A 20,504-nucleotide genomic window follows, 5' to 3' on the forward strand; every position below is an offset into this window, starting at 1 on the left:
TGGCTGGCCCTGGTCTCTTTATATAGTGGGTTCTCGTGCATTTCACCAAGTACTATGAACTGGAATTTGAGACATAGTGTTACATGCATTTAAAGTGTTGAAAGATACCCGAGGGAACGCTGGGGATAATTTATTTTTACTAGTATATTACAGATGATAAAAAGCGACTGGAGGGTCTGGGAAGATGGCTTAGTTGGGAAAGCGCCTGCTGTGCAAATAGGAGGACTGAGTTAGGATCCTGGGCACCGTGGGAAAGTTGGTTCCTCATCACAACCCCAGGATTGAGTGTGGGCAGAAATAGAGACAGACAGATCCCCGAAGCTCCTTGTCCATTCAGCACAGCTAAATCAGTGTACTACAATGTCACCAAGAGACTCCGTCTCAAAGAATAAGGTGGAAAACAATTTAGGAATGCACATGAAGTCCACCCCTGGCTTTCTCACACACGAGTGTATGTGTAAGCACACTCACAAGTCCATGTGCACACACACACATACACCTCACACATACACAAAAGGATTGGAAACTTTATGTATCTATATATATGATACATTTATATGTATAGATGCATTATATATGATATTTTTCATCTAGACATTGCATTTTAATGAAAGGTACAGTATTTCCATTGATAACTGAACATCACAATAACAAATATCATTTTAGTATTTTACGTTGAACTACATAGAATCCATCTTATGAATCCCAGTTGTTCTCCATAATTATGCTAAAATTCAGTATAATTATATGTGGAGAATCACAGACATTTTAAAGTTCTATTTGATTAGACAAAGAAAAAAAAGAATGCTACCACACTGTGCATTGCAACATTGCAATTGCCAGCTCTTTCAGGGTGAAGAGGATGTTCACTTGTTTTTCTCATACAGTGACAGCTCACAGGGAGCAGGGCCTCACATACAGAGCCTTTCAGTGTGAGCAGGAGGATTCAAAGGACAGGCATGTACGTGGTCTGGTCTGGCAAACCAGAGGTGGGAAAGTGGGGTCTTCACACTGCTCAAATGGAACATTACCTTAGCATGGACTTTGGAGCCAACTGCCTGGGTTCGAATCCCACTTTTTCTACTTCCTTGATCCTGTGTCTTAGTCTCTTATTCTGCAGTGTGAAGACAGTAGTGGTGGAAACTGGGTGGATGGGAGGTTAGGTCATTAAAACATATAAGACATTCAGAATAGCAATGGGCACATGGCAGATATACAAGTCTATTAACTGCTCTTTTTGCAAAGTAAGCACAGACATTGAAAAAGGAAACAAATACATATCATTTTCAACCTGTAACTCCTAGGTATGCCCTTTACAGACACAAACACAGACACAGACACACATACACACAGACACAGACACACATACACACACACACAGAAAGAGAGACAGACAGACAGACACATACACAGAGAGAGAGAGAGAGAGAGAGAGAGAGAGAGAGAGAGAGAGAGAGAGAGAGAGAAGGAGGAGGAGGAGGAGGAGGAGGAGGAGGAGGAGGAGGAGGAGGAGGAGGAAGCAAGCAAAAGAAAGACAGGAGTCTGGAGGTGAGAATGTCCATACAAGCATAAAGTCAAAACCATAAGTTCCTTCCCAGGTTGTCAGGAAAAATACTCAGTTGTTCTTTGGGTTCCTGATGGAGAGTCTGCCCTGTAAGTGGACCCAGCCTTCCCTGATCCCATAAAGGCCCATGAAAGGCCTCCATGCTCCATCCCTAAATAATTCCAGGCCATTCCAACTGCCACCTATGCTACTCCTTGATCTTGTGGCTATCTCATCTTTTCAGATATCAATTTATATGGCTTCTGACCTGGATCTTTTTTATTTTCCCATGTTCCTGGGCAGCTTCTTGTCCATCTTGCTCCCTTTTCTACCCCCACTCAAACTGACCCCTGACCTTGGCTGTCTGACTCAGTGACTAGTGGAAACAGGGAAAGGTTGGGGGTGTGGTTGGTATGGTAATCCTCACTGTTCTGTCAAATGTCCTGAGATGCTTTGTTGTTGTTAATAATCTAAATTCATAAGACAATTAGAGGGTTGTAAAGATTAAACAAATAGAGGGGTAGGAAGATTAAATGAGTCTATGGGTGTGGGATACTGTATAAGAACACAAGAGACAGATTTGGGGCCATGACAAAAAGGATTCTGTTTTCCAGTAAGAGTGCTGAATGTCGCACACTGATTAAGCCATGGGCTGCACAGCAGCTGGGAAGCTGGTGTCACAGAACTTTACTGATGTTTCCACACGAAGCTACAATTGTGTATGGTAATGAGCCATCAGGAAGGAGACACTTGGGCAAAGAGACAGTGAGGGAGCAATACAATTGTAGTACAGACATATCCAAATCATCAAGGTGGGCACAGTTCAAAGTGTCACTCCCCAGTAGACAAAGCATCAGTGCACAAGGCTGTGGGAGTGTAGCAATGGTTGTGTGGAGAAACCTCAAGAAATAACAAGCAAGGTTTCCAACCTGTCCTGTGGGATAGGGCTCAAACCTGATAGACATTCAATGCACACAGTTATAGACATACCACAGCTCCAGCAGGTGTGTTTACCTTATGGAACTTGGGTCCTCTGTGACAAGGTCTCCATCCCCTGTGGGGAATTTATACATCCTTGGTTGAGGAGACATATAGGAAACATGGGTCAAATTTCTGTGTCTTCCTTTAGCAAAAGAGAGAGTGCAAAAGACTCAAATTAGACCAGTCTCTCAGGGCCTTTGATTCTTGAGCGCTGTTCTTGCACTCTGGGTCCTCACTGTTGCTGTGGGTTCTACTGTTTGCAAGGCCAGTTCTTCAGGTTTGCCTTCGCTTCTGAGTGTTGCTCTCTGTCTTCCTGATACATTCCTTAGCCAGAAAGGAAGGCTTTCGGCAGACATATGAAGTTAAAGGAATTGGTATTTAGTAGTTTTTGCGATGCCTAATAACCCCATTAGCTCCAGTGACTGTCCTGTCATGTACATAGCTTTGGATTAAGAACTGTTGAGTGATAGTTATATTTGGCTGGCATTCTGACTAATATCTGTGTGCTGGCATTTCCTTCAGTGACCCTTCTAAGGGGGGCTCATCTTCTTGCTTGTTTCAGACTCATGAACTGATGATTGTGCTGATTCTCCCTGAATCTGCTTTGAGGATGAGCGTTAGGGGTCGGTGAGTGCATCCACAGTGTCTTGACCCACCTGTCTCAGGGTGTGCTAAGATGACCTTGCTCTTTTAATACCTGCCCAGCAAAATGTCAGTGTCATTTCATCTCTTGATCAGTGGCTGGTGTCAGGAATTAAACTGTTTTGTCCCAAAGACAAAGTGGGTTTTTGCAATTTTTTCCTCACCTTTTTAGTAGCAGTCATTTACATGGGCTACGGCTTTTGCTTGCTATTTCAATGATGTGCTGGGAGTTATCTTTTTTTTAAGGAAGATTATTCATCTCAAAATATTAGTTAGCTCATAAGTGTAATACAAATTTGAACATCACAACTGTAATCCAACTTTGAACATCTTCATTTGGTTTGGGTGAGAAATTTAATTTGGGTATGCATCAGTATTAATTTGAATCATGTGATAATAAATTCAGTTTTGTACTTAGTCAATGCATAGTATCTTGCTTTTGAGTATTTCTGTTGGCATCCCCCATTCCACAGCCCGTCATGTATTAGTGACTTATCATTGCCCTGATAAAACACCAGACAAGAGAACTTAAGGAAGGAAAGGCTTACTCAGCTCATGGTTTCAGGGAACAACCCAACATGGGGAGGTCATGGGGAGGTCATGGGGAGGTCATGGCTGCAGCAGCTCGAGGCAGCTGGTCACGTTGCATCTACAGTCAGGAAGCAGAGGGAGAAGAATGCTAGTACTCAGCTCTCATTTTCCTTTTTATTTAATTTTGAATGCGGTCCAGGACCCTAGCCTGTGGAATGGTGCCACTCACATGTAAGGTGTGTCTTTGTATCTTAATTTACCCAATCTGGAAGCTTCCTCACAGACTTGCCCTGAGATTTGCATCCTCAGTGAATCTGGATCTTGTCCGTTGACAACCAGTACTATCACAAACAACTTACTGTTTTAGTACACGGTCTAAGAAAAGAGAGGGTAAAAGATGCCCACACATTGATTTAATTTTTTTCACATTTGTAAGACAAATTGCTAAATGGTCTTATTAAAAAAAAAAAAAAACAGAGCCAGATATTGGGGTAAAAACTGAGAGATCAGAAAAACAGAAAGAAGCCAGCCATGTTCTCACCACTTCGAAATCCTCAAAGAGACCTACTTCCTGTATACCCACCCCATATGCTTTTCTGTCCCTGCCATCTCACTTCCTCTCCCCACCCAGCTATATCACTTCCTCTTTCAGCCCAGCTCTATCACTTCCTGTCTATCTGTACAGACCTCCAGACCTCTATGGTTAGTGCTGGGATTAAAAGCGTGTGTCACCATGCCTGGCTCTGTTCCCCAGTATGGCCTTGAGCTCACAGAGATTCAGATGGATCTCTGCCTCCCGAATGATAAGATAAAAGGCGTGTGCTACCATTGCTTAGCTTCTATGTTTATTATAGTGGCTGACTTTTTCCTCTGTTCCTCAGACAAGCTTTATTAGGGTATACAATATATTGGGGGACACAATATATCACCACATACATTTTGTATTTATACTTCATTATATTATGGTATAATCTATCTTTAAGGGATGTATTTATTTATTTTTATTTTACATGCATTTGTGTTTTGTCTGCATGTATATCAGTATGAGAGTGCTGAATCCCCTGGAAATGGAGTTACAGACAGTTTTAAGCTCCTGTGTGGGTGCTGGGGATTAAACCTGGGTCCTTTGGAAGAGCAGCCAGTGCTCTTTTAACCACTGGGCCGTCTCTCTAGCCCTTAATATAGTTTTTTTAGAATAAGAAAAATAACCTAAAGTGTTTCTCATATTTTGTCTCCACATTTTCTTGTATTAAATCTTTTTGAATTTTTATAAATGATCTAAACAATCATGGTTCCCAACACATAGGAAGTGCTTAATTCAATATTTATTGAATTAATTATCAAAGGGATTCAATTTGTTTGCTTTTGCTCTATATTAATAGTGAGTAAGCAAGAGAATACACTATATACATCTTAATATTCACAATGATAAGTCCAGAGATCTACAAAGAAGTTACCTTGAAGTTGGTGGCTTATAAACAGCAGACATTCATTCATACACTTCTGGAAACTGGAGGCTGGAGGTCAGAGTGCCTGCACAGCTGGGTTCTAGTGGGGACCCTTCTGTGAGCTGTACCCTGATGCCTTCTCTCACATAGTGAAACGGGCTGAGAGAGAACCCAGGTGTCTCTTTTATCCAGGGCCTAATACTCTTTATGAGTGCCCCACCTTCAAGACCTATCAGCCTCCAAAACACACCATCTCTGAATACTGTCCCAATGGAGTTAGATGTCAACAAATGGATTTTCAGAGGACACAAACCTTTAGTTCATCGTAGTCTCTGTTGCTGGAACCTCTGAAAATGAAGTATAAAGACAACACACATGGAGGAGTCAAAGGCAACATTCAGAAAGTTAATGAACAGTGAGACAGCAATCTTTTGAATTGTTTTTATTTATTTTTGTGTGCATGTGTGAATTATTAATATGTGAGGAAGTGTTCACACCACAGCACACGTGTAGAGGTCAGAAGACAGCTTTCATAACTCAGAGTTTTCATTGCACTATGCTGTTCCTGGGATCGAACTCTGGTCATCAGGCTTGGCATCAGGTACCTTTAATGAGCCATCTCATCGGTCCTGAGAAATCAAATCTTAGCAACTGATCTCATCCTATAGGATCCCTTGGTTTTTCATTCTACTTACCAATGTCTCTTAAAGAAGTTGAGAAAAGTAGGCCTCTAAAAGTGCCAGAATTATGTGTGCTGGAGTCATACCCCAAGTCATGTCTACTGACTCATGGTTCATCTGCTGCAAAAGACAGAATTGCAACTTGTCTAGGTTAAGCATTGGGGTAAATTGCTGGTCCACTGGCTACTGAGCATGGAAACACAAAATGAAGGAAACAGACAACAGAACAGATTATCACATCTGACTTACATGAATTAGACACCCTACTCTGTCAAACTTTCCAAATAATTTCAAACATACAAACGATTATGAGGCATAAGTGAAGCAATGAACTGTTTTGTGAGAATGTACCTTTGCATATATCTAGGCATACTGAGACACAGATTTATATATGAATTATGTAAATAATGCATGAAACTACATTATTCATGGCAAATAATGTCCTCTGACTACAAAATGTCTCTATTTTGTACAACTGCAATCTAAATGCCATGTAAATGGTAATTGTTTATATCATTGAGGGACAGCAGTGAAAAGAAGTAAGCTTTCTAATGTTCAATAAGGACACATTATTTCCGAATATTTTGGCCAGAGGTTGGCTTACTCTAAGGGGTTGGCACCCTTCAATGTGGATGGCAGAGAGTAGCTCTGCTCTGGACCTTCTCAGAGGGTAACTTTTCTGTTAAGAAATTGGGAATGTTACGTGCAACAGGTCAGGGGAGCTGATGCACAAATGAAGAACAGCAACACTAGGTGATTTGCCTGGTGGGATCACAGTCACTCAGCTCCCCTGGTGGGATCGCAGCCACTCAGCTCCCCTGGTGGGATCACAGCCACTCAGCTCCCCTGGTGGGATCGCAGCCACTCAGCTCCCCTGGTGGGATCGCAGTCACTCAGCCTGCCTGGTGGGATCGCAGCCACTCAGCTCCCCTGGTGGGATCGCAGTCACTCAGCCTGCCTGGTGGGATCACAGTCACTCAGCTCCCCTGGTGGGATCGCAGCCACTCAGCTCCCCTGGTGGGATCGCAGCCACTCAGCTCCCCTGGTGGGATCACAGCCACTCAGCTTCCCTGGTGGGATCACAGCTACTCACTTCTCCTGGTGGGATCGCAGCTAGCCACTCAGCTCACCGGTGGGATCGCAGCTAGCCACTCAGAAGCTGGAGGCAGCGATCTGTGGGCAAGACAGCCTGGTTTGTTAAGATATTAGGACTTCACTGTGCAACCTTGGGGTCCTTTCAAAACAGAGAGGCAACACGAGCAGGCTGCAAATTTGAAAATAAGGTCTGGCTACAGCTAAAGGAAGGATAAGGGCAGATCTATCAGTCAGAGATAAGAGCAAGTCAGAATATCCCATGATGCCCCGCGAGAATGGAGCCGAAATCTAGGCTTATGGATGAGCCACCACCAAGAGAGGAGGAGAAAGCGCTGAAGATAGGAGACTGCTGGCGCTTGTAAGCTATTGGAGGAGAGGGCTTTGCGAGAAGGCCTCTGAGGAAAGGCTGGGAAAATCTATTTACCCTGTTTACAATGCCTTCATCGTCTGCTTCTTGATGTATTTCGACAACAAGACAAAAGCCGGTATTTACAATTTCATCTCTAGTAGTTAATCATAATTATAAGCTTACACGGCATTAATTAGACACCATCGGCACCCCTCCCTTCCTTTGTGTGCCATTTAAACTGATCAACGTCCTCTGTGAGCGTGAAGTGTGATCAGCGAACAAGCAAGGTGACTGTGGCAGGGCTGGAAGCTGCTCCCGGGACTCAGGCTCCGAGTCTGGACGCTGGCATTTCTTCAATACAGTAACTAAGATAAAAATCTCAGCAAACGGGAAAGTTCAACATACAGGCAACGATTGTTTTGAGGCACTTTGGTACATTTTATGCTCGCTGAGATGGTCCTGGAATATCAATACTTGCTTTTAGGGTCAGAGGTATGAAAATTCTCATCTCAACATGACTGCAAGTTAAGACTATTCATTATTTTAAGAACCTTTTCACATTAGCAAACCCACAGGTGTTTTACAGCGTAGAATTTTGGCAAGGTCGTGAGAGATATTCCTATAAATGCACGCCTTGAGGTCTTTTCTGAGCATGCTTAACCCATTTGGGATAAGCATTCTAAACATAAAATGATTTTACATCAAATAAATATCGATATGCCTTTTAAAGGTCATCTGACATAAGGCTGGAATACCAACAGAAGGCTGACTGGTGTGTGAGTTTTCACCAATAGGTGGAACAGAAAATCACTGCATTTATTTTACAATGTAAGATTCAAGTATTAAGAAATTGTATCACTTTGAGTTTCTGTGGTTTTTGTTGTACCCCAGGCGTCTGGTAAAAGTACACAAGCTATTCACATACGTTGCTTGTAAAATGTTTTCATAACCCACTTTCCCCCTATGAATAAACAGAAACCAAAGGACCTGAGAAGATAAAATAGATTTTTTTCACACTATTATTCATCTCTCCAAATTTCATTTTTTCTTTTCTTTGCTGTGTATCATAGGCGATAAAGGCAACCTGGGCTGGGCAAGACACAATTAGAGAGGAAACATAACCTGTATTATTGAGACAAATGATAGATTTACAGGCATAGGACAAAAGACCCAACTGCTTTTCTAATATGTATATTTTCTTGTTCCACATCAAAGCACAAACATGTCTCTGGGTTTATGTGTTAGGGTATATGTTATAATCAGAAATATTTCTTCCTGTGTGACAATTCTGAGGTGATACATCTTATTTTGCTATAGTGCTAAACAACAACAACAACAAGAAAATTGCTCCTGTAAAGTGATTGGCTGTGTCTTCATATCCTTCAGGGTAGGGCTCTTCATTTTTATACCTAAAAGAAAAATCTTAAGTTCTCTCTCCAGTTTAGAAGTGGCTTTGGGCTCAAATGGAGTTTTTGAGTTCCAGTTTTGCTCATTTTGTGAGTGGGTGTGTTGGAAGGGAGACTGCACAGTTACTATGGTAACCTGTGATTGATCAATAGGGAGAGGAAGCAGCCATAGCATCTTCACTTTTAAATGAAATGGTTATGGTACAATCTCTGAAAGACGTCCACTTTCCCCAAATCCACACATGGTGGCCTTTGCAGGACTGACTTTCTACAGTCACCAGTGCCTTTGTTTGCACTGGTCATTTCCCCCATCTTTCCCTCTCCTTTACTTAAGGAAGTGTCCCTAGGGACCAGGTAGATGGCTTAGCAATTACAAGTGCATGCTCTCGAAAAGAACCTGAGTTCAATTCCAGCACCCATGCAGGTGTTGCTGCAGCACCAGGAGATCCAATTCTCTGACCTCCTTGAGAACCTTCACCCACACACATACACACAAAATTAAAAATAAAATCTTGTTCTTAAAAGGTTAAAAAAAAAAGAAGGGGCCGGGCGGTGGTGGCGCACGCCTTTAATCCCAGCACTCGGGAGGCAGAGCCAGGTGGATCTCTGTGAGTTCGAGGCCAGCCTGGTCTCCAAAGCGAGTTCCAGGAAAGGCGCAAAGCTACACAGAGAAACCCTGTCTCGAAAAACCAAAAAAAAAAAAAAAAAAAAAAAAAAAAAAAAAAAAAAAAAAAAAAAAGAAGGGTCTGCAAGCCAATAGATTATTGCACACAAGAGAAGTCAATAGCTTTTTACACCAAGTGATGCAAGATCCCACAGAGGTATGTATGGGGCAGGTGGGACAGAGAAAGGCTTCAGGCTACAACTGAGGATGCCAGATGAAAAAGTGCAATCAATAAATGAGATCCAAACAGATTCAAATTACATAGCTGATCTGCTAGGCAAACACATTCATGTGCTGTTCTGTAACTTTCCTAATTTTGAGAACATATGAACACATTGTATAGCAAATAAAAGACTTTTTGGGTATAATTAAAAATGAATTACAATGAGGAGATGACCCCAGGTTATCTGGGTGGGATCGATCTGATTGCTCAGCCACTTAAACACAGAGCCCTTTTATGGTTAGAGTCAGATGCATCAGAAGGAAAAATCAGAGACAAGAAATGGGGAAGACATTTGACTCCATTGTTCTGTCACAGCTGCAGGGCCCAAACTGAAAGGAACAGAAGGGCACCAACAACCCGAACCTTCTTGAGGGAGTCTTCCTCATGGTTCCAGTGAGGACTCTAGTCTTGCTGACACCTTTGTTTTATATTACGACACCCGAAGCAAAAGGAACAAGCCCATCCAGAAGGCTCACCCACAGAGATCGTTTCTGTGCCTGTGTCTGTTCCTGATTATACATGGTCACTTCCATGTTCATGCCTGTGCATGTGGATGCCAGAGTTGGCATTAGGTACCTTCCTTAATAGTTTCCATCTTATTCTTTGAGACAGGGTGTTTCGCTGAACCTGCAGCTCACAGATTCAACTAGACTGGTTGGTCAGTGTGGTGGTTTGAAAGAAAATGGCCCCCAAAGGGAGTGGCGCTATTAGGAAGTGTGGCCTTGTTGGAAGAAGTATGTCACTGTGGGGGTAGACTTTGAGGTCTCTTTTTTTCTCAAGCTTCCTTCAGTGTGCCAGCCAATCAACTTCCTGTTGCCTGCAAGATGTAACACTCACAACTCCAGCACCACATCTGCCTGTAGGCTGCCATGCTCCCCTTCATGATCATAATGGACTGAACCTCTGAAACTGTAAGTGAGCCACCCCAATAAAATGCTTTCTCTATAAGAATTGCTGTGGTCATGGTTTAGCTAGAGTTTTCCTGGTCCTGCCTGGTTCACAGCCAGGACAAATCTCTTTCACCCACCAGTCCTGCAGCCGCTCAGATCCAACCAAGTAAACACAGAGACTTATATTACTTATAAACTGTATGGATGTGGCAGGCTTCTTGCTAACTGTTCTTGTATCTTAAACTAACACATTTCTATTAATCTATAAGTTGCCACGTGGCTCATGGCTTGCCAGTATCTTAACATCTGCTTCTCATCATGGTGGCTGGTAGCGTCCCTCTGCCTCAGCCTTCCACTTCTCCGAATTCTCCTCTCTCCTTGTCCCGCCTATACTTCCTGCCTGGCTACTGGCCAGTCAGCACTTTATTTATCAATCACTCATCCACAGCAGTCATGGTGGCTCTTCACAGCACTAGAAACCCTACCTAAGACAGTCAGCAAGCCCTCAGAGTTCCCTTGTCTCGACCTCCCTAGCAATGGGATTGTGTCTGCACTGCTGTGCCTGGCTGCTCTTTCTGTGGGTTCTGGGAGATTGAACTCAGGTCCTCATACCTGCACTGCAAACTCTTTCCCACCTGAACTGTTTCCATGGTCCACTGGGTTTTCAAAGCTCTGTTTGATGTCACTAACCTTATAATAATTTTCATGGCAACACCAATGTAACATGGATATAAATTCTAAGGGTAGGAACCTGTTGTTCTAAATTAAAGTTTAACATTCTAAGGGGAAATTTAAACCTCTTTAGGTAGTTTTTTTTTCTTTCTTTTCTTCCTGACTCTTGGCCTCGCTTAACTGGAGAGTTCGATTAGGCTAACAGAAACCATTGCAGCTATTTTAAGCAGGAAGGACAGAATGAAAGATACTAGATACTTTAAATACAGCATATAGAAATCTAACATTCAGGGGACAGCGATTACAAAAAAAAAAAATCGTAAAATATGGAGGTTGAAGGAGTTGTGAGAACCGCTGCTGATGGTCTCTGTTGTCTGTCACATGAAAATTAGTGCTCCTCAGACGTGTGCTTGAGAGACTAGTCAAACTTCATCTCTGATGTCTGTTAGATCCACATGCTGGCTGGGGGAAGGTGAGTGGCTCGCCTTATTCTGTTTTCCAAATCTCTCCTGAGTGCCTCTGCCTGGTGGGATCCAGAGCCTACCAACACTGCAGAGAAGTACAAAGGGCAAGAAATGGCCCCAAGTGTCTTGTTTCCATTTCTTCCACATGCATGAAGAAGAAGTGCCATCCGCCCCAGCACTTGGTCACTTAAGATTCGTCTATTTACAAAATGACATCCTAAGTTTGCTGTCTGCATCTGTATTGTATCTATTGTCGCTGGGTGCTCCACCCCTCGTGTATTCTCAGCACAGTTTCCTCCATCTCTAAGCAATAAGCAATCAATTGAACCTTAGAGGCCATCTGTCCAGTTCTCTCATTTTACAGAAAAAAGAATGGGAAGTCCGCGGAGGTTCAGATAGTTCACGTCAACAGCGCTACTGAGCTACTAAACTAGGTCAAGGGTGTTTGAAGTCTCTCTTTTCTCCCAAAGTACTGGCAAGCTCTACAAAGAGTTTGGGCTAAGATGCTATTGGCATGATGCCCAAGTCAGCCTGTTACTCTTGTAGTGGAAGCTGGGAGAAGACATAGACTTACAGGTCAGAGACAGAGAGTTTTTATACTTGTGACACATGGTAGTGAGAATGTCCACATGGTTGTATCAGCCCCCCTTGATTTAAGTCCCATAGACATGGTGTTGAGGGACCAGGCAGCTATTCTGTAATAGGAGGAAAGGACACCAAATGTGACAAACGTATTATTTTTTTCCAGCAAGTGAAATACAGTGAGGCATATTACCTCAGTTTTCATAACTGCTTCCAGCAAACATGGCACTAAGGAAATAGCGCAGTTAAATGTTTGTATTCTTGGCCTATGGGCAAAAATATAAGGTTGTGAACCCACATCAAACTGCTTTTTCTGGTATCAAGCAGTGAAGGTAGTATTGAGAAATATATAGCCAATTGTTTACATTTATCATCAAGATATTTAATATTTTCTCTATGTAAAATAATATGTATACTACTTTGCATATACTTTATTTATGTATTCACAATTTGAAGATTGCCATACTTCATTAATTATCACTACCAAATACAATTACAGCAGGTGAATAGTAACAGCTTGTTAACAATTGTTCTGTTGATTGCTGGAGCTGGCCTGCAGTATTTTTCTATTATAGTGCTATGTGTATTTTTGCATACATTTCCTGTAATATGTGTGCAGAAGTTTCTCTAGAGGCTTGACGAGTTGTGATTATGAATGTGTAACTCCTTGCAGTTCTTCACAAAATATTGCCTTTGCCCTTTTTTTTCTGTTAGTTCCCTCTCTCTTTCTCTCTCATTGAAATGAGGCTTTTCTGTGTATCCCTGGCTATCCTGGAACTCACTCTGCAGATCAGGCTGACCTGAAATTCAGAGATCCACTTGCCTCTGCCTCCCAAGTGCTGGGATTAAAGGAGTGTGCCACCATGCCCAGCTTTTATTCATTTTTTAAAGAATGTATTAAAAGTTCATGGTTTTTGTCTCTGATTCACAGTTAAAAATCCAATCTCTTGGTAATAGAAAGTGACAGAGTCAATCTCCACCTGCCTCTGCTTCTTCATTTTAGTGGATATTTAATAAAAACTTTCCCTTCAAAGTGACCAGAGAAGAGCTCCTCCCTCCTCCGGCTCCTCCTAATCACCATTGAGAAGTCCAATCTAGATCAATAAGGAAAGGAAGAAAAAGTACTGATCTCACAGGGAGAAAGGAAATGGCCATTAGTCACGGATGACCAATTGTCTACGTAGAAAAGCCTCAAGTATTTACAGGACACTTAGTACACAGTGAGATGATTTGAAGAGTCTCATGGGTTGTCTAGGGTCATAAATGAGTTGTGAATAAAGCGTTTTCCTGCAAGTAATGAGATGGAGTCGCTGATGTGATCATGCACATTTGAGGTTCTGCGGTTTTCTTTTGTGCTAGACTTCTCTGTATGTTTCATGATCTTTTATTATGGCCTCATACTTGGCCGATATCAGCCCGTGGGTGATCTCGGGCTTCAGAGAACAATTCTTTCCTCTACCGTGTTTGCATTTGCTTCCTGCTGGAGTCAGCGAGCACCAGGAACAGACAACTGCAGAAGCTGCCTTCAGGTCGCTTGGGTTCCGGGCCCCTGGAGCACCTTCCAGGTGCTGTGGGGAGGCTGTGGGATTTCCCTGGGGATGCTGCTTTCACCCTTACACTGTTATCTAGCGGCTCACACTGAGCATGCTGCTCACAGTCCACTTTTGTTGTTCTTGTTTTGAAGGAGAAACCGGTGGGTTGTAATAGATTTCCTTACTCCATCAGCTCCTTGCTTCGAATTTATATTTCTCCGAATATTCTAATATAGGTCTTTAATCTCAGTCACTTGGGAAGCAGAGGCCAAAGAATCACAAGTTCAAAGTGTGCTTGGACGACAGAGCTAATTCAAGACCAGCCTGGCCAACTTGTAAAGACTCTGTCCCAAAAGAGAAACTTTAAAGGATGGGTATATTGCTCAGTGATAGAGTGTGTTCCTGGTGTGCACAAGGCCTGTGGTTCAATCCAATCCATCATTCAGTCAATCAATCAACCTAATATCTCATGCAGGATCAGAGGGCTTTGTACTTGAAGGGAGCTTTAGGAATACTGTTTTCAATTTGAACTCACGTTGTTGTAGCTCAAATTTATTTTTAATTTTCCATCTTTAGTATATCAAAAATTAAGACCCGGTAATGCCTGCTGGTCTCCTACTGGATGTATATTTCTCCCTTAATAAGAAAACCTCATTTTTACTTAGGGCTGCAAAGTGACCAAGTAAGTTACTGTGTTTGGCAGTCTTTCTGGCAGCAAGGTCTGCTCGGTGACTTGAGTCTCGTTAGCTATCCGAAGCTAGAGCCCTTTGTTGATTTTCAGGAAGGCGTGTTGACAGTGGTCAATTCAGCAATGTGAATACAACTTCTCGCTCTTCAGTCTCACCCTCTAAAATGTTGGTTCGTGAGGACCGCCTGTGCAAGCCTGGCTGACAGTCCTAAAGTGACAACAGGAGAGACCAGAACCGCTGTCTCTGTACTGGACTTCTTGGCTATGAGAGAAAAATATAAATAAGCTTTTTATAAAAGCGTAAATAGTTGAATCAACAGTTACTTAAGATTTAATTACATCTAAGTACATTAGTTCCTAAATTATATACTTGATAACTGATTTTAATGCAATGTTTAATCATTGTCTTTACATCTTAAATAGCAGGCTTTAAAAAGATTCAGTCTGACAAAGTGGATCTATTTTAAATGTTTGGTACTTTAAAATGGGCTTTTACCTTACTAGGAATGCTTACAGAAGTGTCTGGAGATTTAATGCATCCAGACTTCTTATTCAGGAAATCTTTATTGATGTTATAAATTGACCCTATAAGACAAAAGAAAGAAAAAATTGTAATTTAAATGAATATTTACTGTCTGACATTAGATATTTATCATGATCAGCAGGTTCTATACTATCACCGAGGAGTGGATTTGATTGAGTTTGTAACACCACCTACTACTTTTCCAAGTGTAACCACTCATGTAGCTCAGGCTGGGCCTCCTTTAAAGGCAATGAAGTTATGTATACATGGTTATTCTACTCCATAAAAAAGAATGGATATCACTTGACTATTTCATTAATTGAATTTACACTAATTCTTGTTGGACAGCTGGTAGCCAGTGTGATCCAGATGGTTATACTCGATAAAAATCACATTCTACACTCAAAATTAACAGCAAATGACTTTTCAGGTTTGGAGGACAGGGCAATGTGGTATAATCTTTATTGTCAATATTTTAATCAATTCTGAAAAATTCATTCAACCTCAAATTCCGTTCTCAGGCAGAATCGAACAGTGACCATTCCCAAAGTGGAGGAGCAGAGTTAGCCGAGAGAAAACAGTGCTTTGCTTTTTGGGGTGCCTCCATTTCCTTCCTTCTGGGTAACTTATTGCGTTCATTGCTCTCATAGCTTTTACAAAATTCCCAGCAAAGCATCGTGATGGGGGGGGGGGGGATCTTATCTGTGCTCTGTCCTTGGTAGCTGTGGGCTAGGAACCTCAACCTTGGTGCTCTTCTCTAGCCTCCTGGACCTCCTCCTGTCTGCTTCCACATTCCACCACAGAATACAGAAAAACCTGCAAAAGCCAAACAGATCCGACAGGGCTTGAAGGTCATCTAGATACCCTTCAGATAGAGAACTGAGCTGATGTAATGTGCTTGACTCGTAATTTGAGAACCATATTATAAAGCCTTAGTGATTGCACCAATGGATTCAGAGAGGTCCAAGTGTCTAGATTGTAGTGCTCTGTGTTCACAGATTTAAGGAGAAGGTATCTCTTCTTTTGGGAAATCTGACGAATTTAATTTTTATTTTATTTTGTTATTTTATTTGTGTGGGTGTTTTGCTTCCATGGATATCTGTGCATGCATAGTATCCAAAGAGGGCAAAGAGGGGCATTGGACACCCTGGAATGGAATTCTAGACAGTTATAAGCTCCCGTGTAGGTGCTGGGGATAAAACCCTGAGTCCTCTGAAGAGCAGCTAAGACTCTTAACCAGTTTTCCAGCACTGGGGTGGTCTGAATGAAAATGCATCTGATAGGCTGATATATTTGAATGCTTAGTCATCAAACAGTGACACTACTTGAAGATTGGGTATGGCCTTCTTCTTGGAGGAAGTGTGTCACTGAGGGTGGGCTTTGAGGTTTCAAAAGCTCAAGCCAGGCCCAGTGGCTCTCACTCTTCCTGCTGCCTGCTGATCTGTATGTAGAACTCTCAGAGATTCTCCAGTGCTATGCCTGCCTGCATGCCATCATGCTTCCTGCCATGACAATAATGGATTAAACCCCTGAAACTGTAAGCAAGCCCCTATTAAATGTTTCCTTTGTAAGAGTTGCCGTGGTCATGGTGTCTCTTCACAGCAGTAGAACACTGACTAAAACAATTCCCCAAACTTAATTTTGAATACATATCATTTATGATGACAATTATAACTACCTTTCAGCTTCCTTTTTATAAATTGCAAATAATATCCACTCAAAAATGGAGTTTGCATTGGTGATAACTATCATTATATACTTTTTTTTCACTCTTTGAGGGCCTATCACCCAGCTCCCAAATAAATATAAAGAGACTTACGTAATGGGAAGTTCCTTGACCTGAATGCCTGCTCCCAAATACCTGGCAGCAACTTCCCAAATTACCACATACAGGTTTATATTAATTATAAATGCTCAGCCGATAGCTCAGGCTTATTATTAACTAGCTATTACACTTAAATTAACCCATAATTCTTATCTATGTTTAGCCACGTGGCTTGGTACCTTTTTTTAGTACGTCATTCTCACCTTGCTTCTCTGCATTTGCTGACTACTCTCTGACTCCGCCCTTCCTCTTCCCAGAATTCTCCTAGTCTGTCTCTCATGTTCAATCTTTTCCTGCCCAGCTATCGGCTATTCAGCTTTTTATTAGCAAATGAGAGTAATACATATTCATAGTGTAGAAAAGCGTTGTCCAACAGCAGACTTATTATTACTTATGAATGCCCAGCCTTAGCTTGGCTTGTTTCTAGCCAGCTTTTCTAACTTAACTTATCCTCTCTCTCTTTAACTACATTTTGCTTCTGGGCTTTTCATCTTTCTTTATTCTATGCATCTTTCTTCCCTTCTTACTCCATGGCTGGGTGGCTGGTCCCTGGCTGGCATCCTCCTCTCCTTCTCCTTGTCTCACTCCTCCCTCTTCTCTTGTGCCTAGATTTCTCCTCCTATTTGTTCTCTGTATCTGGCAGCCCCACCTATACTTTCTTCTGCCTAGTTATTGGCCATTTAGTTCTTTATTAGACCAATTAGGTGTTTTAGGCAGGCAAAGTAACACAGCTTTACAAAGCTAAACAAATACAACATAAAAGAATGCAACACATTTTTGCATCATTAAACAAATGTTCCACAACATAAATGAATGTAACACATCTTAAATTAATATTTCATAACATCACAATGAATGTTGAAATAAATCTTGGGAAACTAGAAAGAACAGTAAAGGTATAAGATACGATATATAAGACATTTATAAACCTGATTGGTCATGGGTGACACTTGATATCTTCCTTGTGACAGACTGGGTCAATGGATAATAAGGTGTGATAGCCATGGAAAATGTGAAAAATAAGTTACTAAGTGATTATGAACAGTATAAGACTTTTTTCTTAGATGTCACGAAGGAGCTGAGAAACAGTGGGTGACACAGTCATTTTGTGAGCCATAATTATGTTCTATCTGAGCAATGAGGATGATGGGATGTAGAGAATGTGAACAATATAGGTGCCTGGATTTGGGAAGTAATGTTACGAGTTAGAAAATGAATTTCTCAGTTCTATGTTGGTGTCTTAGTTTGGGTTTCTATTGCTGTGAAGAGACACCATGACCACAGCAACTCTTATACGGAAAACATTCAATTGAGGCTGGTTTGCAGTTCAGAGGTTTAGTCCATTATTGTCATGGCAGGAAGCATTGTGGCGTGTGGGCAGACGTGGTGCTGGAGAAGGAGATGGGAGGCAGCAGGAAGTAAATGTCACACTAGACCTGGCTTAAGCATTTGAGACCTCAAAGTCCACCCTCTAGTGATGCATTTCCTCCAACAAGGCCACACCTCCTAATAGTGCCACTCCCTATGAGCCTATACGGATCATTTTTATTTAATCCACAACAGGTGATAAGAACACAGCATGATATCCATCGCATTAATGAAGTTTTAAGCACATGACACAGGGCTGTCTTCTGGGACACAATACAGAGAATCCAAGAAACCTGTTTATCTTGTACTCCTGAAAAGTGGACCTTTTGATTAGTGACCCCACACTTCCCTCTGGCAACCACCATTCAGAATGTCAGGGTAGGTCCTCCTGTAGCTTTGTCATTCAGCATGATGCATTTGTGGTCCACCCATATTGTTCGGTATGAATGAAAAGATATCTCACTATATGCATATGTCACATCAACAAATGAATTTTTATTTTCAGAATAAACTAATTTCTCAAATCCGCCTGCCTTGGTCAGTACCTTTGCCTCCAGGCAATGTGCTGCATGTGTGGCTTGGCCTCACCTGAGCCCCTGAGTCAGTACCCCAAAATGAAAAAGCCATTTTGCCTATAAAAATAGCAGTCATGGGAAGTGCTGTCAGGGAGACACAATGAATACTTTGATTTACTTTGTCATTTTACATGTAAGTATTTCAGTTGTAGTTTCCTCTTATCAAAACACAACTCTTTAGTGTCATCTATGTTGGTGGTTACAGATTAAGTTCACAAATTTTAATTGATACTTAAAAGCAAAAAAAAAAATGGGATTTTACTTTCACAATTAAAAAGGAAGAAATTGTATGGGGAGTGTGTGTGTGTGTGTGTGTGTGTGTGTGTGTGTGTGTGTGTGTTCCGGGGAGGGGGTTCACAAAGAATTGCCTCTGGAAATAAACAGACCTGTGCTATCTGTCATCTCTGTGGCTTGTTTACTTTTCTTGTTGCTATGATAAAAATGCCCTGATGAAAGCAACCGTGAGAGTCAAAGTTACTTTTAAGTTTTAATTACTGTGCCTAAGAGATCCAGGAAATAAAATTGCCTCTGATCTGTAAGTCCCCTGCCCAAGGACAGATAGTTCCTGAAATGTTGGAGGCTATTGTTTATGGGAGATAACAAGCCACATGTGTTCATTCCCCTTAAAAAGTCTGTTTGACCCATCTGCACTGGATGTCCTTAATCACATGTGGGCGGGAGGTTCACAGGCAGGAAATATGTCAGGATGTATACTTGCCCCTGATTGAACCTGATGGGAAATACTTAAGCCACTGCAAAGCTTGATTTGGGGGCATTTTTTCTGGGAAACCAGAGATGAACCCGGCCAGAACCCATCCACCTGGCCAGTATTTAATTCAAGCTTGTTTCAAATTTGGCTTTAAACTGTGATAGTGGCCTTATTCTTGATTGGTGGGATTAACACAACTTGGCTCGAAGTTCCAAAAGATGCAGCCCATCATGGCAGTGGAGACATGGCAGTGGGCGTGGAAGCAGGTGACAGGAGCAGGAAGCTGGCTGCTACACTGTGTCGGCCACTCAGGAAACAGGACAGGAAGTGAGGCCAGCCTATGAAGACTCCCCACCCCAGTGACCCACTTCCTCCAGGAAGCCTCCACTGCTTAAAGGCAAATGGCATACACAGCAGCTGAAGCAGAAAGCTGAGGGCTCACATCTTGAACTGTAAGAAGGAAGCAGAGAGAGCAATTGGAAATGTAATTCTCAAAGCCTTCTTTTAGTGACATACTTCCTCCAACATGGCCACACTTCCTACACCTTCCCAAACAGCACCATCAACTGAGGCTCAAATGCTCATATACACAAACCTCTGCAGGACATTTTCATTCCAACCACCACAAATGACATCCCATCCTGGTACTGATCTGGATATTTTAAATGTAATTAGAATTTTATGTTCTATCAAAAGCCCTTGTTCTTATCCTTTGTTTATAATTCCTTAGGATCCACTAAAGTTTTCCCACCAACTAGAGTTATTTCACCTGTATATATATTTTTGTCGGTTAGATTGTCAAAACTCTCTCTTTTAATTTTGATTTATACTTTTTTTCTAAGATTTCTTTGATTATGGAGAAGTTTTGTTTTCTGAATTCACTACTTGTTTTTATTGCTTTTCATCTTTGTGTTTTATTTAAGCATTATTCCCATTTCAGTACAGGTATCCCCTTTGTGTTCCTGTGTTGCTTTTCTATTTTTGGTTTGTATAGTTAGCTATTTAATATAACTGGAATTCTAAGGGGTTTTTTAAAGACTTTATTTATTTTTATGTGTATGAGTGTTTGTCTGCATGTATGTCCGTGTACTATGTGTATACAGTGCCATGGGTA

Source organism: Peromyscus californicus, unplaced genomic scaffold, assembly GCF_007827085.1.
Source record: "Peromyscus californicus insignis strain IS unplaced genomic scaffold, ASM782708v3 Scaffold_8__1_contigs__length_139910024, whole genome shotgun sequence".
NCBI classification, from domain to species: Eukaryota; Metazoa; Chordata; class Mammalia; order Rodentia; family Cricetidae; genus Peromyscus; species Peromyscus californicus.